The sequence below is a fragment of the Balaenoptera acutorostrata genome, chromosome 14, assembly GCF_949987535.1.
Source record: "Balaenoptera acutorostrata chromosome 14, mBalAcu1.1, whole genome shotgun sequence".
NCBI classification, from domain to species: Eukaryota; Metazoa; Chordata; class Mammalia; order Artiodactyla; family Balaenopteridae; genus Balaenoptera; species Balaenoptera acutorostrata.
In genome coordinates, this window is record NC_080077.1 from 69,514,964 (window position 1) to 69,540,366 (window position 25,403).

General features: G+C 39.3%; 1 protein-coding gene and 1 non-coding gene across 4 annotated transcripts in view; one reads left to right on the top strand and one right to left on the bottom strand.

The window, feature by feature from the left end:
- The window catches only part of ANKRD6 (ankyrin repeat domain 6), a 206,669-nt gene that overhangs the window by 166,142 nt on the left and 15,124 nt on the right, over positions 1–25,403 (bottom strand). The gene's annotated exons all lie outside the window — the stretch shown is intronic.
- On the top strand, positions 7,747–7,853 carry LOC114235750 (U6 spliceosomal RNA). Its single transcript, XR_003621854.2, has one exon. It is a non-coding gene; the product is annotated as a U6 spliceosomal RNA (small nuclear RNA).

Below are 25,403 nucleotides of genomic sequence, written 5' to 3' on the forward strand. Positions count from 1 at the left end.
TGGGAAGGAGAGTTTCAGTTAGAAAGCAGTGGAGAGACCTACAATAGCTACTAAATGGAAAGGCCATGCAGCTTTGATTCACTGCCCAGTTTACTATTTCCTTTGATGTCTTTATTTCTGGCAACTAACCAGAAACAAGGGTGCTGATTCAACTCTACATGTTCCAATCATATGCATGCCAGTACAGATGCTAGGATACAGATTCAGGTGAAATAAGCATGTTTTAGATTGTTTTATTTTTAGCTCCCAGCTTCACAAACAGAATTTAGAGTATAGCAACTCTTATTTGAATATAGTCATAGAATGGGAGCCATACATGCTCTCATTTTTTCCTATTTTTGCTTAAATAGGAAATGTCCAGACCTTAGGTTTGGGCTCCTAGGGTTTGTCTTCTAAATAAATTGCGTTTCCATCCATCTATTCATGTTTACATAGAGAGTCTTGGGATTGTTGCCTTCTGACAATTTATAAATAAGACAAGTTTCTCATTTTACATTGACTCCCTCAATGGTTGACTCAAAGTACAAAAATTCTGATCAGGTCAAGAATGCAGGTTAAATTAGATCTCCTCAGTGAAGGCTGTAAAGGAGGCGGAGTAAAAACACAAATAACTTCAAGCCAAAATGAAGTTAATGAATTAGGTTTGTTTCTAGACTATATTCAATGTAACAATGTAGTGGGCAATTTTTCAGATTAAAAAAGAGAGGGACTTCCCTGGCGGTCCAGTGGTTAGGACTCCACACTTCCACTGCAGGGGGCACAGGTTTGATCCCTGGTCGGGAAACTAAGATCCCACATGCCACAGCACGGCCAAAAAAAAAAAAAAAAAATGCAAAAACTTTATAAGTTATTGATATTAGAGTTCTCAGATAAACATATCTTTATGAACACTGATGATATCTATTTGCAGACCACTGCACATTCTGAACATTTTTCCTCTACCTCAAGCTAATGACAGCTTTAGAGATGTGAAGGAAAAGATAAAAGGAAGCTGGGTGAGTTGTGTAGTATTGCATGGGGGCTACTTGGAGAAGTCTGACAGATAAGCATTACCTCCTGCACCCCCTTCATCCACAGCATTACAAGCTGTCAATTTTTAAGCCTCAAGTCCCACCATTAACTGGATTGACAGTTGCTTAGAAAATAAAATTTTTAAAAACCATTCACACTGGTAATGTGAGATGTTACTTTACAAAATAACACAACTACACTTGATTAATAAACACTATACATCAGGTACACAGAAATTCACTGGAGAGACTTAAAATTAGGCAACCCTAGAAGGATAAGAATAAAGATGAGATTTTAAAAGGAAAGAAAAACCAAGAAGTGACACCTTTAAAGAAAAAAATTTTTGAAGATGTAACAAACATATGCTTTTTAATAAATTCTCTAGACCTACAGCAGTGATTACATAAAGGTGAAAAAGCAAAGGCAAGGGAGCAAAAACTTATAGTATGCCTGAATTCGAAACTTGGGATACCAGGTCAGGAAAAAATCTAAAAATGTCTGATTTAAAGAATCTCTATTAAACACAAAGAAAGTATAAGCAATGCATGATGAAAACACAGAGCAAGGCCAGTGACCATGGAGACAGATGAGAGGTCAGGAAGCAGGCAGTGGCCTCTCTTCCTCTGGGGCTTTTCCTGGCCAAGTGTGAGTCCAGGTACCTTGCGGCCCGAACCTTCTCATAGGGCTGAGGCGCGGACACAGCACGTTGGCCTGAGCAATCAGCAGACGTGGGAGCAGGGGAGTGAACGATTTTCTTTGCTTTTCAGAGGCAGACCAGGGCGGGGGGCAGTGCAGACAGCATGAAACAACATGATTCACCTTGCCTTGCAGAGGAAGCCACTCACAGCCAGAGAGATGCCAAGAGATGAGGAGACCCAGTGAGACGCTGAGGTGGTGGCAGTACCTGTCACCCTGAGGTTTTCTGCCAGAATCCTCAGGTGATGCATTCACAATTCTGGCACAGGCTATCCTGAGAGGGACTGACAGGAAAGGACCCAGCGAATTTTCGGCAGGTCCACCGTGAAGCAGGACTATTGCCAAAGACAAGGGAAGACCCGAGAAGCACAGTGACCTCCAATAACCAGCCGTCCCTGCTCCTCCGAGGGGCCCCTTTACCCATCAGGCGCCTACAACGGATTCACTAACTCTGGGCCGAATCACAGTTACTTAGAGTTTGACCATATGGGGCTGTCCTGGAACTTGAAGTGATAAACATGTACATATACATATAGCCATTTATATCTATGTGTGTGGAGATGGAAGGGAAGAAGGAAGGGCTGCGGGGGGCGGGGGGCGATGGTTATTCCTCATTTAGAAAAAACAGGAGGTGCTGAAGAAACTAGCAATACTTGGTAGTATTTTTTACTTTTCTTCTGAATAGATTTGGAGTGTCTTATGCTACACTATATTTGCTTGGAAGCTTAATAAATAACCACCTCAAGAAATTAAAAAGAAAAAAAACAGGAGGTGGAACTACATGACCTCTTAGCCAAACCATTATCTATAGGATCTCATGCAAACCTCTATACCTTTACTTGAAAGAAAGGTATTCCAAGAAGCTATTCCAATAGGCACTGTGCTCTGTGCAACAGACTCTCTTGAATTACACTAGTTTTACCGTAAGAAAGTTCCTATAAAAACTGATAGGGGCTTCCCTGGTGGCGCAGTGGTTGGGAATCTGCCTGCCAATGTAGGGGACACGGGTTCGAGCCCTGGTCTGGGAAGATCCCACATGCCGCAGAGCGGCTGGGCCCGTGAGCCACAACTACTGAGCCTGCGCGTCTGGAGCCTGTGCTCCGCAACAAGAGAGGCCGCGATAGTGAGAGGGCCTGCGCACCGCGATGAAGAGTGGCCCCCGCTTGCCGCAACTAGAGAAAGCCCTCGCACAGAAACGAAGACCCAACACAGCCAAAAATAAATAAATAAATAATAAATTAAAAAAAAAAAAAACTAACTGATAAAGGAAAGAATTAAGATTTATCCTGCCTGCGCTATTACAAACTGTTCCAAATAGTAAATGAGTAACCAAAATAGTAAACCAAATAGTAAATGAGATAAAGTTTCTCTTTATATTTCAGCTAATAAAGAAGAAATAATGCAACCCGTATATCTATTTAGCAGTACCCAACGGATTAAAGAGCCACATTGAAAACAAAGAGGTTGCTACCTATTAGAAATTATGGAAATAAAGGTAAAATATATAGATGTTATAGTATCTATGATATATACAAATATAAAAATAAAAGATAATTAAAAAACTAAAGCCATATAAAACAACTATACCCCAGTAAAAAAATAAAAAACTAAAAAGTAAATTAAATTTAAAAAAATAAAATAAAACCATAAAAACAGCAGAAGAAACTATAGATTAATATTTTTATAATTTTAGGAGTAGAGAAGCTCTTTTCATCTTAATCATAAAAACCAAAAATTTTAAAAGAAAACTGTGATAACATATGATAACATGCATACTTTTTGAAGAGTTCTTACAAATGAATAAAGACAAAACACTCAAATAGTGAAATGGGCAAAGGATCTGATTAGGCAATTCCACACACACACTAAATAAGTTCCATTATAGGACTGGAATTATTTGGACTTAGGACCCTAGAGAAGTGCAGTAAACAGTAGTCAGTCTAATTGAAGGAAAACACACACACACACACACACACACAAACATTAACTTACAAAATAATATTCAACCTTAGTCTTGAAAGAAATGCAAAAGAAAGAAAGATATTTTTAAACCATAAAATTGGCAAAGATTAGGATGATTTGACAATATTCATGTTGGTGAGGGCAGTGGAAAAGCCACTGACAACTTTACCTGGGTACAGCTTTACTTTTCTGATGGGCAATAATATCACCTAGCATACACACACATTTGACCCACCACTTTCACATGCAGGAATTTATCCTAAAGAGTTAATGGGGAGAGAGGGATGAGTTTAAGGATAGCTGTATAAAGCTGTTCATTACTAGGATGGTTAATTTTATGTCCCAGCTTAACTGGGCCACTGGGCACCCAGCTATCTGGTTAAACATTATTCTGGGTGTCTGTGAGGATGTTTCTGGATAAGATTGACATTTGAATCAGTAGACTAGGTAAAGCAGATGGCCCTCCCTAATGTGGGCAGGCCTCATCCAATCCCTTGAAGGCATGAATAGAACAAAAGACTGAGCAAGAGAGAATCTGCTCTCTCTGCCTGATGGTCTTCAAGCTGGGACATCAGTCTCCTGCCTTCAGATTCAGACTGGAACTTGCACCATCGGCTCTCCTGGTTCCCAGGCTTTCAACTGGAGATCTTGGGACTTCTCAGCCTCTATAATCACATGAGCCAATTCTTTATATTTCTCTGTGTGCGTGTCCCCTGGTTCTGTTTCTCTGGAGAACCCTAACTAATACAACTACAGTGTTAGTCATACAAATGAAAAACCAGGAAAGAATGGGTATCCTCATCAAAAGGTGTAGATTAAATAATTGTTGATTCAATCGAGTGCTTGGTAACTGCTTACAGAAATGATGAGGATTAACATGAACTGACTTGGAAAGATGTCCCCAATGTACTGCTGAATTTTTTTTAAGCAGGTTACAGAACAGTATGTACAGTGTGATTTCATTAATATAAAACTGTGGTATCATGCACAAGAGTGTGTATGTGCGTGTGTGTACGTGTGAAATGGGACATGATGTTTAATGAAAGGCAATTTACCTCTGGTTGATGGCATTTTGGATGATTTTTACTCTCTTCAAATTCTGTATTATTTGTATTTTTCTCCAGTGAGCTTGTTTATCAGGAAAATCAATAAAGCAAGTCTCTTCCATTAAAAAAAAAGTTCAAGACTTGTGGTTACCAAGGGGGAGGGGGTTGGGGGAGGGTTGGAGTGGGAGACTGGGGTCAGCAGATGTAAGCGATTATATATAATGGATAAACCAGGTCCTACTGTATGGCACAGGGAACTGTATTCAATATCCTATGATAAAATATATGGAAAAGAATATTAAAGAAAGAATGTATATATTGTATAGCTGAATCACTTGGCTGTATAGCAGACATTAATACAACGTTGTAAATCAACTATACTTCAATTACCAAAAATAAATTCATAGAGGCAAGCAGAGAGAGATACAGCTGTAACAGAGGGAATTTGGGTAAAGAGAGCGTTTGCAGTAGTTGTTGTTTTACAATGGGAGAAATGAGAATGTTAATGCGGGAAAGAACCAGAAGGGGATGAAAGAGTGAGCACCGCAGGCCAAGCAGGTTGAGCGTGTGCAGGGGAACCAGGAATGGATGAGTTGCTTCCTACCCTCAGGCGACACAGATAAGAGCCTACAAATGTAAAAATAATTCCCGATGAGTGACACCGGAGCTGCAGAATGCAGAGGAACACTGCCAACGGGAGGGATCTGGAAAGGAATGCTGGAGGACATGGTGCCGCTTCCAAGGTGGGTCGGATTTCTCTGCACAGAGATGGGTGGTAGGAAAAGCAATAGCTGCTCTGACTTGTCAGATCAACAGGGCAGAGTTTGGAGGTCAAGGAGAAGCAGGTGACCAGACTAGAAAATTAATCTGGAGCTCACAGTAAAAAGGCTTGAAGAGGCTGAGGACTTGGACCATAACACAGGAGGAATTCTAGGAGGGCTGCGGGAGTGCAGGGACCCCATTCAAATACAAATCCAGCAGCTGCTTGTTGGATTTACAGATTGAGGGAACTTGACCCTGGAGGCAGGGAAAGCCCAGTGAAAAAGCTAACGTGACAGAGAAATGAACTAAAGTTGTGAATTAAAAAGGTGGCAACAGAAGTAGATAGTGACATGAAAAGCATGGTGGAAGGGGTCTACACATAGTATGAAACATGCGATATCCACAGCCACGGGAAACCGAATCAAGACAGGGCTGAGCTGATTCTATGAGGCTCTGCTGTCAATCATTCTGCATTTAGCATTTTCCTCAAATGCCACATTTTATAAACAGGTGTTTCCTCTTCTCCTTCTGCAACTTACTTTTGTGCCAGGTATAAGAAGGTGAGGCGGTAATAATTAACAGTTCTCCTAAAGGAAATCCAAAACCTGAGAGACAGCCTCAGTGCCTCATTAGAACGAGCTGAATTTATAATAATCATTACTCATGAGGTGAAAAATAAACAGACCCAGAACTGGGGAAGTGGAGGAACTGATGGGATGGAGGTGGGGAAGGGAGAGACCAAGGGAGGGGGAATCAAAAAGAAACAAGTTTGTAACACAAATTTTTACAAAATGATGGGCCTTGGAAATTTTCTGAAAATACTGCTAAAAATTCTAAATACAGATAAAGCGGCCAGAGAAACGCTATAAAACCACTTACGTTAGCTAGAAAAAGTCGCAGCCACTCAGAAAAACTAAAATAAAAAATTTAATTCTAAGCGACCCTCACATTCAACCATCAAAAGAGAATCTACTTATCATGCCCAAATAAATAACGTCTCAATATTTATAAATAATAGGGGTAAGAACTTGACTTTTGCTCTGCTGATTTATACGCATTCTACATATTTCCTCATAGTCTGCTCTCGCTTTCAAAAAAAGATTATAGGTAATACAGAATATTTCATTAAACTTTGAGTTAAAAAAAAAAAAAAAATCCAGACAGGTAAGATAAGCACCCTCCTCATCACCTATTAGGTAAAATGTGAATTTTTAGACTCCCTGATCAGAACTTCGGAAATCTCCTTAGAGTGGGAGGGTGAACTATTTTTAAAAACCGCCTGTCAAGCCTAAAGCCATACACGCGTGGTATGAGTCACCTAATGGTTTTCAGAAGGCTTTTATGCCATCAGAGATGTCTCCTTAGACGGCTGGGGGGCCTTGTGGTGGGGAGAGCTTGGGAAGTAAAGAAAGTGGAAGGAGAGACACACCACCCTGGGAACTCCATCAGTACAACAGGAATTTTTACAGCTGTTTTAAATTCCAAAATGAGTTTGAAGGTATGAGTAAAGTTTCAACTGCACTCTAAAGAAATTTCCTTCAGTTCCAGGTTTCACAAAAATATATGCTTCGCACTTAAGCCTCAAGATGCGACACAGATAAATGAGTCCTCCAACATGCTTTCAGAAGTTATACCTGCAGGAGGCCTGAGCAACAGTGATCTGCCCTACAGAGGGTGAGCTCTTGCGATACTCTTCAAAGAATCAGTGAAATGTTCACCGTTGGCAATGGTTCCAATCTTTCTAAGAATCCCACCTTTCAAGTCATTTGTATACTAAGCATTATGACCTCAGCTCTAGAATCACAAAAATCTGTGCCTTCCATCTCGACTTTTGATCTATCTACACAGCAAGTCCTTGATAAATACAGGGCATAAACACTGTGGCTGACTCTAAGAGTTTAAAATACCAAGACGGGGCTTCCCTGGTGGCGCAGTGGTTGAGAATCTGCCTGCTAATGCAGGGGACACGGGTTCGAGCCCTGGTCTGGGAAGATCCCACATGCCGCGGAGCAACTGGGCCCGTGAGCCACAACTGCTGAGCCTGCGCGTCTGGAGCCTGTGCCCCGCAACGGGAGGGGCCGCGGTAGTGAGAGGTCTGCGCACCGCGATGAAGAGTGGCCCCCGCTTGCCGCAACTAGAGAAAGCCCTCGCACAGAAACGAAGACCCAACACAGCTAAAAATAAATAAATAAATAAATAGAGTAGCTATAAAATACCAAGACAGTGTCCAGGAAATAGTTGAGGGCTCCATCAAAATATCACAGGTATAATGCTCGCTTCGGCAGCACATATACTAAAATTGGAATGATACAGAGAAGATTAGCATCGCCCCTGCGAAAGGATGACATGCAAAATCGTGAGGCATTCCATATTTGGGGGGGATTAACAGATACAAACTACTATATATAAAATATAAACAATAAGGTCCTACTGTATAGCAAATGGAGCTATATTAATATCCTATAATAAACCATAATGGAAAAGAATATGTATATATATGTATGTATAACTGAATCACTTTGCTGTACACCAGAAACTAACACAACATTGTAAATCAACTATACTTTGATAAAAAAAAAAATGATATCATAGGTATAGCACAAAACAGGATTCACAATACCTAATCACAATAAATGAAGTATATTCCACCTACAAAGCAAACTCCAAACAGTAAATCGACTCACCAGCAAGTATTTGCTATTTTCAGAAGGAAAAAAAAAAAAGACTTTCCAATTGTGTCTATAAATAATATACCTGTGTACTCTAATATCGTAAGTGTCAACCGATTTGTAGTTTTTCTCTTAGAGACCTCATGGATGAAGCTTAATTGACCAACCTCAGAGTATCAGATTCATTAACAAAGTTGTTGAAATTTTACTTCTTGGGGGAAAAATATCTTAATCAAGCCAAACAATAACTTTTCAACATAAAGATCTCTTACAAATTGAAAGTTTACAAGAAAGTGAATACTTTAGGGAAAAAAAAAAAAAGGTGAATAAGGAATACACAGGTACTTCACACACCAGAGAAGAAAAAGAAATCCAAGAGCTAAAAACATACACAAATGTTCAGTCTTCTTCATAATCAAACAATGAAGACACAATTTTTACCTATAAAATTGAATGTAAAAAAATTAGAATAATCCCTACTGACAAGAGGACAAGAAAACAAACTCTCACACATCGCTAGTGAACATTTCTGGAGGGCAATTTAGCAATATGTGTCAAAAGCCTTAAAAATAAAAACAAATACCTTTTGACTCAGCAATTCCATTTCTCTTCAAGGAAAATAACTTCAAGAATGAGATTAACATACAAAAATGTTTACTGAAGCATTTCATGTGAAAGTGAAAATCTGAAAGCCACCTAAAGCTTCAACAATATGGGAACACTTTAATAAACTAAAAACTACCTATCCAATCAATGTAGTTCTATTTTAGATATATGATGTTGAAAAGTATGGGCAAATGCTCATGATATATTATTAAGGGAAAAAGTTACAAAATAACATGAAAAGTATGATCTCAAGGTTGCACACAAAAAACATTTAAGGGTATGTACCAATATAGTAATAGTGGTTACCTATAGGTGGAAGGATTGAAGATGTTTATCTCCTTTTCTGCTAATTTTTATACTATCTACTTTTCTTTCCTTTTATTTTCTTTGGCTTGCGGGATCTTAGTTCCCTGAACAGGGATCGAACCTGGGTCCTCAGCAGTGAAAGCACAGAGTCCTAGCCACTGGACCGCCAGGGAATTCCCACTATCTACTTTTCTACAATGAATATGTACTAATTTTGCTGGCTAAGTAATTTACCCATAACAAAACAACAAAGTAGATATTATTATTATCCTCATTTTAAATATGAGGAAACTGAGGCACAGAGAGGTTAAGTAGCTTGTCCCAGGTCACACAGCTAATACGTCATAAAGCCAGGATTTGTCCTAAACTGACCTAGCTCCAGAGCCTGATCTCTAAACCACTTTGCAGTGACTCACATTTTTAAAATAATTTAAAGTAAAATGCCAGATAATCTATAATTACATGCACTACAAATTCTTAAAGAAAGAGGATCTTTGCGGGCCAGAATTTTCAGAGCATACTGGGAGACAGGTGGTGAAGCTGGATGTTTTCTCCCATCTCACCAGGCTGTCCCTTTTCATTTTAGGTTTTCACTCCGATTATCTGAAAAGTCATCTATTTATTCCTCTATCACCATTCTCCCTCCCTTCAACACACACACACAAACACACAGCATTCTCGAAAACTCAAACTCCAACTGGTACACTCTCCTGCTCCCTTCCCAGGCCATGACAATTCCCTGAATACTTCTTTCCTGCTCCTAAAAGCCAAGGTGGGTCCCCCACAAATAACTCCCAGAGGTCTTGAAACAGAGCCGGACCTTGGAGGGGGGCCCCCCAGATGCAAAAGCCCTTCCATGTCCCCTGTCTCTTGTTTGTAGAAAAGCCATAGTCTCCCAGGCCTCCCCTGAGTCACAAAAGAGCAGGCTCAAGCAGTTAATGATTAGGACAAGAGAGTCACAGAATCTTTAGTTCCTCCCTGAAGGACACAGATAACAGTGTCTGATGCACATTCCTGAGTTGTTTTGCAGATACTAAAACTGCCACCAGAGGGAAAAAGCTAACTGCAGGATGACCAGACTGTAGCCATGACATAAGCTGCTCTGTCTTGAGCAGTACTGAGTCTATGCTTTGCACAATTCCAAGAACTGGCCTCAAGGAAATGGGAACAAATCAACCCTGGAATTGAAGATTAACTGTGCTTAAAACAATCACGATGATGCTGATTGGACCACCACATGACCAGTTTCAAGACGCTTGTCGGAGCTGACTGTGCTGCTCTGCACGGAGGGCCCCCCACTGCCTGTGCACCCCTGAAATTCCCCTTTAAGACCTTCTGCTCCCTAACCAACAACTGGGAGGTGGTTTAGGGTATGCTAGTCTGCCATCTCCCCAGGTTGCCGGCTTCCTGAATAAAGCATCTTTTTTTTTCACCAACCCTTGTCTCTTGAACATTCACTCCAGAGCAATGAGCAGCCAAACCTGAGTTTGGTTCCGGCTCTGGCCAGTAATGGTCTACCCAGACATATTAATTCACAATCCAGTATAAAATAAAGTATTTTCCATTTCCCTCACAAACAGAAATGTATACTATTTTTCCCCTAAGGAAGTTTCAAGTTAGTTTAGATGGAAGCAATATAAGTTCTTGGAAAGGTGTTGTTAAAGTACAAAAGACGCTGGACAAACTATGTGGTGTCTCGTATGAATAGGCAAGATTACAGGACCTTTTCCTGCTTATCATGTGACATTCCTGCTCTGGCCTCCAAACAAAAGCCTGATAGATGTAAGTGCTTGTAGATAATACTCTGAGCCATATAGGGCACATTGAGATTTCTGTAAGGGTACACAGATGATCAAGTTGCTAGGGACTAAAGAAATGTTTTCTGTACATGAGAAGAAAAAATATTACTAATCAGTATAAAGCAAGCTCCAGCCATCTGCTGTTCTAAAATTGGACACTTGATCATGTTAAAAAGAAGTGAAGTTCCTGCTGGTGGAAGTAGGAATTTAGACTACTAGATAAAATTTCACCACTAGTGGTGAAATTATTTTATTAAAGAACAATGACAGTTTTTTAACTTCAGGGACCAATAATAGTTCTCCTCAGTTACATCTCAGAAAGGAATATTTTATTCTATTATCCCAGAGCTTATTAAAGATGAGCCGCTATTACTGGTAGACTGTGGTTTTGCACCTAACTGATAAATTAGATTGAGCCATATCTCCAGTATGTAAATATACATTATCAAATCTTTGTTTTGCAAAAGTGAAACTAACAAAAGATTGCCTCACCAAGGAATGAGACTAGTTAATATAAGCTCTTTCAATTTTAAAGATTTATCCAAAAACAATCTTAAAATTCACATGAAACCCCCAGAGACCTCAAATAATCAAAGCAATCCTGAGCAAAAAGAACAAAGCTAAAAGCATCATACTATGTGATTTCAAAATGTACTAAAAAGCTATAATAATTAAAAGAGCATGGCACTGGCATAAAAACAGACATATAAACTAGTGGAACAGAATAGAAAGCCCAGAAATAAATCCACAATTGATCTTCAACAAAGGTGCCAAGAACACACAAAGGACAGTCTCTTCAATAAACAGAGTTGGGAAAACTCTGTTTTCATCAAAAGAATAAAATTGGACCCTTATCTCACTCCATATGCAAAAATCAACTCAAAAATAGATTAAAGACTTAAATGTAAGAACTGAAACTATAAAACATAGGGGAAGAAAACATAGGGGAAAATCTTTTTGACACTGGTCAGGGCAATGATTTTTTTAAATATGACCCCAAAAGTACAGAAAACAAAAGCAGAAATAAATCGTCTTGAATCAAACTAAAAAGATTCTGCACAGCAAATAACAAAGTATAGAGACAATCTATAGAATGGGAGAAAATATTTGCAAGTCATCCAAAATATATAAAATACTCAAACAACTCAATAGCAAGAAAACAAATAACACAATTTAAAAATAGGCAAAGTAGGGCTTCCCTGGTGGCGCAGTGGTTGAGAATCTACCTGCCAATGCAGGGGACACGGGTTCGAGCCCTGGTCTGGGAAGATCCCACATGCCACGGAGCAACTGGGCCCATGAGCCACAACTACTGAGCCTGCGCGTCTGGAGCCTATGCCCCGCAACAAGAGAGGCCGCGACAGTGAAAGGCCCGCGCACCGCGATGAAGAGTGGCCCCCACTTGCCGCAACTACAGAAAGCCCTCGCACAGAAACGAAGACCCAACACAGCCAAAAATAAATAAATAAATAAATAAATTTATTAAAAAAAAAAAATAATAGGCAAAGTACCTGAATAGACATTTCTCCTAAGAAGACATACAAATTGCCAACAGATATATGAAAAGGTGCTCAACATCACTGATCATGAGGGAAAACTGCAATGAGATATCATGTCACACCAGTTAGAATGGCTATCATCAAAAAGACAAGAGATAACAAGTGTTGTCAAGGATGTAGAGAAAAGGGGACCCCTGTACACTGTTGGTGGGAATGTAAATTGGGACAGTCACTATGGAGAACAGTATAGAGGTTCCTCGAAAAGTTAAAAATAGAACTACCATATGATCCAGCAATCCCACTTCTGGGCATATATCCTAAAGAAATGAAATCAGTATCTCCAAGAGATACTTGTACTCCCATATTCATGGCAGCATTATTCATGATAGCCAAGGTATGCAAGCAACCTAAGTGTCCATTAATGGATGAATGGCTAAAGAAAACATGATATATATATATATATATATATATATATATATATATATATATATAATATTTTATTCTATACACAGTGGAATAAATTTCAGCCTTAATAAAGAAGGGAATCCTGTCATTTGCAACAACATTAATGAACCTGGAGGGTATTATGCTAAGTGAAATGTGTCACAGAAACACAAATACTGCATAATGTCACTTATATATGGAGTCTTAAATTTTCTTTTAATTATAAATAAATAAATAGATAGATATTTAAATAGCTGAACTCATAGAAAGAGAGTAGGTTGCCAGGGGCTGGAGAGTGAGAGCAACAAGGAGAGGTCAGTAAAAGGGTACAACCTTTCAGTTATAAGATGAATAAGGTCTGAGGATCTAATAATGTACAACATGGTGACCACAGTTGACGACACATGTAGTTGAAATTTGCTGAGAGTACTAGAACTTAAATGTTCTCACACACACACAAAAAAGGAGGTGATGGATATGTTAATCCTTTCACAATGTTTACGTATATCAAACCACCATGTTGCACACTTTAAATATCTTACCCCCCCAAAAAAAACCTTAAAATTTTATTTGTCAATTATACCTCAATGAAGCTAAAGGAAAAAAAAAAACACAGGGTAGGGGGAGACAAGATTCCTCATAATGTTAATATTGTTTTCTGATTAAAGAAAGCTTACTGGGGACTTCCTTGGTGGTCCAGTGGTTAAGACTCCACACTCCCAATGCAGGAGGCCTGGGTTCGATCCCTGGTCAGGGAACTAAATCCCACGTGCCACATCTAAGAGCCCACATGCTGCAACTAAGATCCCGTGTGCTCCAACTAAAAAGATCCTGCATGCTGTAATGAAGATCTCGCACATGTGCAGCCAAATTAATAAATATTTTTTTAAAAAAAGGAAAGAAAGCTTATTGAATCACGATATTGTACACCTAAAACCAATATAACATTGTAAATCAACTATACTTCAATTAAAAAAGAAAATAAAAACAAATTTTTAATACATTTTTTTTTCATTTCTTGGCAGAAAAAAAGAAAGCTTATTAAACACCTCCCTGATATCCTCTCCCAACAAAGACGCCATTAACATGCGAGAAAAAGAATAAAGATAAGCCACATTAAGGAATAGAACACGGAGTGGCCAAAAGCAAAGGAGAGATTTCAACAGTTATGGAAGATGGAAAGCCAGTGGAGAAGAGGTAACTTCTGTATGAGGGGGAGGGAAAGAAGCCTCAGCTTGGTGTTTACAGAGGGGGACACTTGAGAAAGAGACAATTTTGCCCCCGCAAAACCCTGCTGAGGTTTGGGACTTAGAACCACTCGGCACTGGAGTGGACACAAACACAAACTGGGGAGAAACTGAAGGTCTACAGTTGTACCTGGTTAGTGGTGCCCGACACGCACTGACTCATTATGACCCTCTCTGTCTCAAACATTTCAATATTAAAAACTATGCACACCCCCATGCGCACACAGGTGAATCATTCCGGTGCTGAGGAGGGAGCGGAGGGAAGATGCACACCTCCCAGCCATGCCCCGCCCACGAGCTCTCACCAATGAGCACTTACCGCAGTACCGCGCTTTGTCTCCCAGCTGCCCCTTTACTCCACCGAGGTTTCTTTCTGCCTTTATTTCATGTGCAGCTGAACAGTTTTGACCCCAAATGGCTTACAGAGATGTGTAAGTGACAGCAGTAAAGGTGCTACAAAAGTGCCTGAGGCACCTTGCAGAAGGCAAAGGATGAAATTTAAGACTGGCGGGTACTCAGGGGCTGGTGGAGGTATCTCTTACACATCACTGGGAAGACTGGATGGTGTCTGGAAGAATCCGTGACCAGTATACGCATCAGGACATCAGGGACCATGGTGCCAAGAACATCTCCAAAGGAATTATGCATAACCACCCTGTTTGTGCTGATTCATTTAGCCCTGTCACTTCTCAAACTGCATACTGAGCTGAAAGGGTGGGTCATGATTATGAACAGTCAGCCCCCCAACTCCAGGCAGAGAACACTGTCAGTCAAGCATCTGCTCTCACAAGATGGGATACAAAGAGTTTCCTTCAAATTTTCTCATTTTTATTATGAAATACTTGACACATATAAAAGACTGTATTAATATTATATTATATATATATATATAGGAATGAAGATCATAATAAAACTCACTTCTCAATTTAAAAAATAGAACATAACCAATAACAGTGATATTCTTTATGCTCCACTCCAACCATATCCCCAAAGTGTAAGCACTATTTGAATTCTGTGTTTAGTTTATTCTGCCTTTATTATGGTTTTGCCACCTATGTATATAACCACAAGCCATATGTCATTTAGTTTTATTTTTCAATTTGTAAAACTGATATCATATTGTATTAATTAGTCGGTGGTTTCCCCCAATATTGTTTCCTCTCTAGAGAATTTGAACAGCTTCTAAGACAAGACCTTCATATACTCTACAATTTTGCACACAGACCCTCCAATTGCCTTTTACTCTTAAATATGAACACAAAACCAAGGACCACCAGACATTCAAGGAAAGCTTCCAAAATGAAAAGGAGGGACCACAGTAAACAAGAAGAAATAACCCTGGAGTAAACTAAGATAACTCTGGTAACTGACAAGAACTTAAGGGACTTCCCTGGCGGTCTGGCGGTTAAGACTCCAGTATAGGGCTTTCCTGGTGGCGCAGTGGTTGAGAATCTGCCTGTCAATGCAGGGAACACGGGTTCGAGCCCCTGGGAAGATCCCACATGCCGCGGAGCAACTGGGCCCGTGAGCCACAACTACTGAGCCTGCGCGTCTGGAGCCTGTGCTCCGCAACAACAGAAGCCGCGATAGTGAGAGGCCCGCGCACCGCGAAGAAGAGTGGCCCCCGCTTGCCGCAACTAGAGAAAGCCCTCGCACAGAAACAAAGACCCAACACAGCAAAAATAAATAGTTCTATTAAAAAAAAAAAAAAAAAAAGACTCCAGTATTCCACTGCAGATGTGGGTGAGTTCAATGCCTGGTAGGGGAACTAAGATTCCACATGCTGTGCTGTGTGGCCAAAAAAAAAAAAAAAAAAAGATAAGAACTTAAAAAAAAAAAACTTGAATTAGTATCCTCAGAAATTAAAGAAAGTATTATAGAACAAGTTAAAATGAAAAAAATGATCAGAGAACCAAAGAGATTTCTTGGAAATAAAAATGTTATTAACAAAATTTTTCTTTATTCAATAGAAGGAACGAAAGTAAGTTTTAAAAATCTCCCAGGAAATAGAACCAAAAGACAGAGGCAGAAATAAAGACAGAAATGTTAAGCAAAAAGAGAGGCTCAATTCAATAGGTCTTCTTCATATCAGAAGTTTTAAAAGAGAAAACAGTAAGAAGACAGGAGAATTATCAAAGAAATGATAGAATAAAATTCCCCAGAAGTGAAGAGCATGAATCTCTATATTGAATGGGACAACGAATGAAAAAAAACAACCACATCAAGTGGTTGACGTTTCAAAATTATCCAAATTCCCTACATGGAGAAGAAAAGATCATTTTAAGAAGAGGATAAGAATCCATTTCTTTTTCTCTTCTTCCTCACCACTCTGGAATGGGTTTGACAGTGTATAACATAACCATTTGCACATGTGCAAAAGCAGGCAGCCAATCAATTACACTAAAAGCTCCAGACCATCTTAGAAGTAAACAAGGCACAATTTATTGCTAATGTTAAGCAGTGGGATTTGGTGAGTTTACAAAGCACTAAAATAAAATTAGAAGCTACAGCTATAAATAAAAGCTAGTCTTGGAAGGGATCATTGTTCTTCACTTTACTAGTCCTGTTTCCCACAAGTTGAAAGACCTTATGCTGAGCATAATATTTTGTGAAGCAGGAAATTAAATTCCCACCATGAAGATATTGAAAACTAAAAACTGATCTCGGTGGTCAATAAACAGAGTGCCTATGTACTTTTCTGTGTTTTAAAATGTCTCTAAAAATAAATAAAAGGCTCAAATAACAAGAGATTAGTTAAAACAGAAAGTCTGTTATAGGAATTGCCCAAAGACAATCTTTCACTGCCTTATCCAACAGACCTTATTTTGTCTCTAGAACGAAATGCTACATATGAAAGACAGAACACAGACTTGTGAAGCCCACTCCAATCAGGACTTGCAAGTATTGGTTTTCCATAAGCAATCTAGTCATCATAATGAGTCCTCGTGGCTTCATGCCCTACATGTGCTCTCAGCCTTTACCAGGTACTCACTTCACTCCAGGTCTTTACCCCGTAGCACAGAGACATCTTTGTTCCTAAGGCAGACAGATAGAAGCCAACAGGGAGCTTGTATTGTGTGTCTAGAAAGAACTGTTCATTATTCACCCATCTCTGCCACAAATAAATTTCAATAACCTTAACTCTGCAAAACAGCCTGATCCCAAATGAACACAAACTCTGCAAACTTCTTTCACTACGTTTTTGAAACTACCAACCAGTCACTTCTAATGAGCCTGTGGAGTGAGGTAGAATACAAATAAATTAGTTTTTGGTTATATTTTTATGATATGAATTGTATGAAGCTCAGTGTGACAACTACTCAGTTTATTAGACAAACTTCCAGGGGTGTAAAGATTCAATAACACCATTCCTAATACTCTATTCACAAGAGTTCCGATTGGATACTACACTCATTTCTGCAGCTGCGTGAAGTCCTATCAAACTATACCACATTAAGGGGCTTAAACTCATCATATTTTACTAATGTTCCTAATTTTCCTTTGTGAATGAACCCAAAACCTCTTTATTTAACAAACGATACTGAGTTATGAGTGAATGTGGGCAATTAAAAAAATTTAAATGCTATGTGGTATTTATACAATGGAATATGACTCAGCAATAAAAAAGAATGAAATAATACCATTTGTAGCAACATGGATGGACCTACAGATTATCATATTAGGTGAAATAAGTCAGACAAAGAAAGACAAATATCATACGATGTCACATATATGGAATCTAAAAAAATGACACAAATGAACTTATTTACAAAACGGAAATAGACTCACAGACATAGAAAACAAACTTATGGTTACCAAAGGGGATAGCAGGGGTGGGGGAGGGAGATAAATTAGGAGTTTGGGATTAATATACACACTACTATATATAAAATAGGTAAACAACAAGGACCTACTGTATAGCACAGGGAACTATACTCAATACCTTATCTTGTAATAACCTATAACGGAAAAGAATCTGAAAAAGAATATGTGTATGTATGTGTGTGTGTGTGTGTGTGTGTGTGTATAACTGAATCACTTTGCTGTACACTTGAAGCTAATACAACATTGTAAGTTACCTATACTTCAATAAAAAATGTAAATCCTGGGCTTCCCTGGTGGCGCAGTGGTTGAGAGTCTGCCTGCCAATGCAGAGGACACGGGTTCGAGCCCTGGTCTGGGGAAGTCCCACATGCCGCGGAGCAACTGGGTCCGTGAGCCACAACTACTGAGCCTGCGCGTCTGGAGCCTCTGCTCCGCAACAAGAGAGGCCGCGATAGTGAGAGGCCCGCGCACCGCGATGAAGAGTGGCCCCCGCTTGCCACAACTAGAGAAAGCCCTCGCACAGAAACGAAGACCCAACACAGCCAAAAATAAATAAATTAAAAAAAAAAAAATGTAAATCCTAAATTATTAGCATCAGCTTTATATCGGACATAAGTTGATTGAACATAAAGCCATGAATCTCATACTTTATACTGCTAAATCACTTAGGTAACTATTTATCTTCCTACGGACAGCACATAATAAATACTGTCACACAAGTTTACAACCTGTCATAAGAAATTTCATCTCACACCAATTCTACTCTGCCCCATCAACTAATATACCCTCCATACTACTCTCCTTCACCCCTGTTCAACTTGCTTCCCCTCCTTTATATATTCTTCCTGCTCCATAGCACATGCTCTTCTGTCATTTCCAGTAACGTCTCCTACTTCACATAAAGGCATATGTGATATCTGAAGCTGTTGATCCCACATTTTAGAGTTCAGGAGCCACCATTTAAGACCAGTATCTCGGGTGGGGGGGATGAATTGGGAGATTGGGATTGACATATATACACTACTATGTATTAAACAGATAACTAACGAGAACCTACTGAATAGCACAGGGAGCTCTACTCAGTGCTCTGTGGTTACCTAAATGGGAAGGAAATCTAAAAAAAGAGGGGATATATGTTTACGTATAACTGATTCACTTTGCTGTACAGTAGAAACTAACATAAAATTGTAAAGCAACTATACTCCAAGTAAAACAAAACAAAACAAAAGACCAGTATCTCAGATGAATGACCAAGCCAAAGAAAAATCTACTAATAGATAAGTATATGTATTTGGATTAATATAATGGTTTTAGTCAGACATAGAGACTGAGCATAAAAAATTACCTTGAAAACTCTTTAAAATATTAACTCATTAAGTGTGAGGTAGAAAGTTTGCATTTAATAATGTTTAACTTTGATGACATGCCTGTAAGATAAGCAGCATTTGAAGGTAGAGACTTACAAACAGGTTTCCCAAAAATACGACACTTTTTACTCATCCAATTTATAGCAGCCAGTCCCCAAGATGGCTCCCAATAATCCATACCTCCTATATTCATGCCTTCGTGGAGTCCCTTCTACAGTGAATCAAGACTGGATCTCTGTGACCAATAGAACATGGTGAAAATGACAATGCATTGCAGCTTCTGTCTTGACCTCTTGGATTACTCACTCAGGTCAGCTGCCATGCCATAAGGACAGTCAAGCAGACATGTAGAAAGGAACTGAGGCCTCCCACCAGCAGCCATCCCCAACATGCCAGCCAACTGAGCAAGCCATCTTAAAGTAGATGACTCCTGCCCCAGTCAAACTTTCAGATGACTGTAGCCCCAGTTAAATCTGTCTGCAATCTTATTGAAAGACCAGAGTCAGAATTCTCAGCTGAGTCACTCTCTAATTCCTGACTGACAGATTTTGAGAGATAATAAATAATTATTGCTGTTTTAAGATACCAAGTTTTGGGGTGATTTGTTATATACCCTTAGTAACTGGAACATAATTTTACCCAACATAATCCAGGCCTAATTTTCTTTTTTTTTTTTTTAAAGGTTATTTGAATTTATTTATTTATTTATTTATTTATGGCTGTGTTGGGTCTTCGTTTCTGTGCAAGGGCTTTCTCTAGTTGTGGCGAGCCGGGGGCCACTCTTCATCGCGGTGCGCGGGCCTCTCACTGTCGCGGCCTCTCTTGTTGCGGAGCACAGGCTCCAGACGCACAGGCTCAGTAGTTGTGTCTCACAGGCCTAGTTGCTCCGCGGCATGTGGGATCCTCCCAGACCAGGGCTCAAACCTGTGTCCCCTGCATTGGCAGGCAGACTCTCAACCACTGCGCCACCAGGGAAGCCCCAGGCCTAATTTTCAATGTTGTCCTTCATGAATGATCCTAACTCTTTAATGAAAAGTTTATGTGATTATGGTTTATGTTTTATATAACCAGTGGTCAAGAAGCCCAGCTATTTTGATAGATAAGTAGTAAAGAAAAGAAAGGAATAGAAGATGTGATGGGCTGAACTGTGTCCCCCCAAAATTCATATGACTATATTTGGAGACATGGCCTTTAAAGAGGTAATTAAGTTAAAATAAGGCCATTAAGGTAGGCCCTAATCCAGCAGTACCAGTGTCCTTATAAGAAGGGAAAGAGAAACCAGGAGTTCACATGCACAGAGAAGAGACCATGTGAAGACACAACAAGCAGGTGGCCATCTACAAGCCAAGGAGAGAGGCCTCAGGAGAAACCAAATCAGCTAACATCTTTTTTTTTTTTTTTAAATAAATTTATTTATTTATAGCTGTGTTGGGTCTTCGTTTCTGTGTGAGGGCTTTCTCTAGTTGCAGTGAGCGGGGGCCACTCTTCATCGCGGTGCGCGGGCCTCTCACTATCACGGCCTCTCTTGTTGCGGAGCACAGGCTCCAGACGCACAGGCTCGGTAGTCGTGGCTCACGGGCCTAGCTGCTCCACGGCATGTGGGATCTTCCCAGACCAGGGCTCGAACCCGTGTCCCCTGCATTAGCAGGCAGACTCTTAACCACTGCGCCACCAGGGAAGCCCTCTTTTTTTTTAAGTTAAAAAAAAATTTTTTTTTGAAGTATAGTTGATTTACAATGTTGTGTTAATTTCTGCTGTACAGCAAAGTGACTCAGTTACACATATATATACATTCTTTTATATATATATATTTTTTTTTTTCTTTTCCATTATGGTTTATCATAGGATATTGAATATAGTTCTCTGTGCTATAAAGTAGGACCTTGGTGTTTATCAAATCTGCTAACATCTTAATCTGAGATTTTCCAGCCTCCAGAACTGTGAGAAAATAAATTTCTGTTGTTTAAGCCACCCAGTCTGTGATACTTCGTTACAGCAGCCCTGGAAAACTAATACAGAGGGGAAACCCATAGATTAAAAAAAAAAAAAAAAAAAGACTTAGAAGACATAACAAAAACATTTTATGGAACAACACTTAACCATAGTGTCCAGACCTACAAGAAAGTGATTACTACAGCAAATAATACAGGCATCCTTCACTTTACATGGTTATAATGTGCACAATTTCAGGTCCCACAGTTTAAATTACACCAGTCCTCCAACAACACGGCTCAAATCTCACTTACCATGGTGAATTAACTTTCAGAAACTGCATGAGGTACAAACTTCACTAACAGCACTCCAGTCTACAAATCACTATGTAATTAATATATGACCATCATGATCAGTGACCAATCATGTCACATCTTTCCAAGTCTGTCAGTGATTGGTCACTCATTTGTTACTCAGTTCACACAGACAGCAAACCATGTATCTGTGTTGTCTTCTTGTCTCCCAGTGAAAAACCCACATAATAGCTTACCAAAATAAAGAATTAAAATAGGTAATTAGCCAACAAAGAAGAAAGTGCAGCAAAGAAATCAAAAGTGGTAACACTGGAAGTGAAATTTGAATGGAACAGGATGGAGTCACAGAAGAAATGTTTGACTGTGGGAAAGTTGACGCGCTACCACCCGAAGCCTCTAGATGTGCAGCCAGAGGAAGTGAATGAAGGGAACTGATCACCATAAATGACAAAAGTGTGGAGATGAAAAGAATGAAGAAATGACACTGCAAAAAGTCCACATTAAAGGAACTCCTGCAGATACTTCACAACACTGAAAACGCAAAGGATAAAATGTTGGAAACTGATCCAAACTTCTACAGGAGTATGAAAGTTCATCAAGGCATAGAAAAGATGCTTGCTGAAGATGCAGACTAGTATATACAGGAAGGATAAACAACAAGATCCTATTGTATAGCACAAGGAACTACATTCAATATCCTGTGATAAACCAGAATGGAAAAGAATATGAAAAAGAATGTATATATATGTATAACTGAATCACTTTGCTGTACAGCAGAAATTAACATGACATTGTAAATCAAGTATACTTCAATAAAATAAATTTTGAGAAGAAAAGATGCTTGTTCTGTATCATAAGTTATAGGATGGGAAAAGGCAAACCAAACTACTCTTGATAAGATTTTACAAAGAAATAAAAGTCTAATTCTCAATGTTGCTAATGTTTTAAATTACTGCATACTAAATTTTAGTATTTTTTCATTTCCCTCTACAATTATAACAGACAGTAAAAGAGTTTTTAATGTTCTGGCCAAACATTTAAAGGTTTCAGAACAACTGCAATTTCTCCCACTGATTATTAAGATAGCCTATCAGGATTTCAGCATTTCTTTATAGTACCACAGTGCCATATAAGGCAAGGACTGCCTGTAGTTAATTTGGAGGGAGAGAGGGAGTTATGATAGAGATGCAACCCAAGGAGGGGCTTCTGGGGTGACTGGCAAAGTTCGATTTCCTGACTGGCATGGCTGTTATAAGGGTATTTGGCTTATAATAATTTGTTAAGCTAAAAAATGTTTCTGGGCCTCAAATCCATGGGGGCAGGGGACTAGTCAATGAGGACCCGTCTGAAACATGGGTGCAGTGGTCACCTTTCTAAGAGAAAAGAAAAGGAAAGCCACAGAAGTAAGAAGGTGACTCGGCAGAGGGCACAAAGGCTGCTGTCAGACATGAAATTGGAACCCAAGCCTCCTGGCAGCCAAGTCGCACTCTTCTCTTTAAAGCCTGCCAGTCTCCCACGAAACAGACTTCTCCTGAAGGGCATCTGTATTGTGCAAGAGAGGTAATTCAGCCAGGTTTGAATGTAGAGGCCTGGGGTTTTAAGATACATTACCTAATGCTAATAAGAAAGAAAAAGACAAATATGTAGGGAGGCCAAGAGAGAGTCACTGACCTTAAAATTTTTTTTTCCTAAATTATTTTTCAGGTAGAAAGATTAGGCTTTGCAGAGAACAGTAAAACAGTTTGGCCTCCCTCATCCTAGGGCAACAATACACTCAAACATAATGAATGCCATTTATTCTGTGGGGCTGAGACAGTGCTGCTGTGGATTTATGGTATCTGGTTAGGTTACAATCAATACTTGGTCTTTCCTTTTATTTTTTTATTTTTTTTAATTTTTAAAAATTTTAAAAAAATTTTATTTTATATTGGAGTATAGTTGATTAACAATGATGTGTTAGTTACAGGTGATTTTACAGTTACAGTTACAGCAAAGTGATTCAGTTATACCCATAGAGGTATCCATTCTTTTCGATTTTTCCTTTTAGATTTAGTACCATAACATAGAATTTTTCCCTTCACTTAAATACCCTAATAGCCTCTGACACTGCTTTTTTCATACAAAATCCAGGACTTCCCTGGCGGTCCAGTGGATAAGACTCCACGATTCCACTGCAGGGGCCACGGGTTCTTTCCCTGGTTGGGGAACTAAAGATCCCGCATGCTGTGTGACATGGCCAAAAAAGTCCATCACGGCTTCTGTCTGTTTACTGATTTGGGGAATATGTTTTCTCTCCACTATATACACAGCTTTCATTAACACTAACAAGAAGTACTCCTTGTACACCTGAGACATTAACATCCATCCTATTTAGTTGGCTGGTAAGTTCAAAGCAAATAGTACGTCTCTTAAGATTTACTCTCTTACCCTCAAAGTTAATGTCTCTGACATTAAGGGAATTCCAAAGGCTGGGGAGAGAAGGACATAATAAGAAACAGCACAGAAGTCCCGGGGCAAAATCTGGTACAATATTTCATGTTCTACTTTTAGACACAAAAGCATGGCCACTTTTAACACCGTCAATTATAAGCACAGTGTTAGTGTTTTTGAGTCTTTAAATACCAAGGGAAGAATATAAATTTGTGAATTTAGGATTTAAAAAGACAGAAATGCACTGAGCATCAAGACAGTTTTTGGTGTATCAAAATCATCCGTTTTTAAAGACAGAAGCCTTATTTTTTTCAAAACGGCCTTTTCTCAAGGGTTTAGTAATAGGAAGGAAAGAAATTCTGGTATCTAGAGATAAATTAGACCTGTTGCATATCCTGCAGGGGAGAAAAGGAATGATCTAAAGCTATCATTTTAATAAAAATGGAAGATGGTTGTTTATTTAGCAACCTCTTGAGAACATGTTCCCTGATGGTATTCCTAACTTCCTGGAAATGCTGGGCTCCCTTAAAGAGGGTATACTTTGAATGATTAGTAATTCTAATCATATATTAAATATCCTGGGTCTAAGGGAACTCATTATTGAAAGGAATCCTTTGATAATCTTACATAGGATTCTTTAAATCCTTATTAGCATATGCTTTTGAAATCAGTTTCCCAAGACATCTCCCAACAGGAAGGTATCTAATTAGCTGTTAAGTCCTTCATTGGATGATAAAGTGTTTACTTTACTTACATTTCAGAGTACAAAATACCCTGGCTTACATCCAATCAAACACCCAGGTTTATTTCAGCAGGGCAGCAAAGACGGAAATGTTTAAAGGCACCTGACCCTCAATTTTAACACTGCTTTTGAACAGCAACACAGCTCCACTCCTAGTTAAGTACTGAAAGTGTGAGGTTCTTTGATTCTTCCTTCAAGTTTTTATTTTTCTGGTTTTTGTTTTTGGAATTTTTTTTTGCGGGGGTGGGGGGCGTCTCACTTTTTTCCATATTGTATTAAAACCCAACAGGTGCCAGGGGATTTTGCCATCATTCATTACTGGCTTTGCAGCTCTTTACTCAGTTTTTGAATAGCAAATGGAGGAAAACAAAGGCTTCAGTGAGCAAACCGTTCATTAAGTATCACATAACCTAGGGTAATACATTCTGGAGATTAAGGAAATTATAAACCATTAAATCAGCATCCGTTCTTAAAGCACCTATAAAGCACCTGGACTTCGGTTCTTCCTCTCATGGTAACTTCTTCTGCTATTAACTTTTATCTTGATTTTTTTTTTTAATTTATTTTATTATTATTTTTTTAAATTTATTTTTGGCTGCACTGGGTCTTCGTCGCTGTGTGTGGGATTTCTCTAGTTGTGGAGAGTGGGGGTTGCTCAGCAGTTGTGGAGCAGGGGCTCAGCTGTTCCACAGCATGTGGGATCCTCCCAGGCCAGGGCTCGAACCCATGTCCCCCGCATTGGCAGG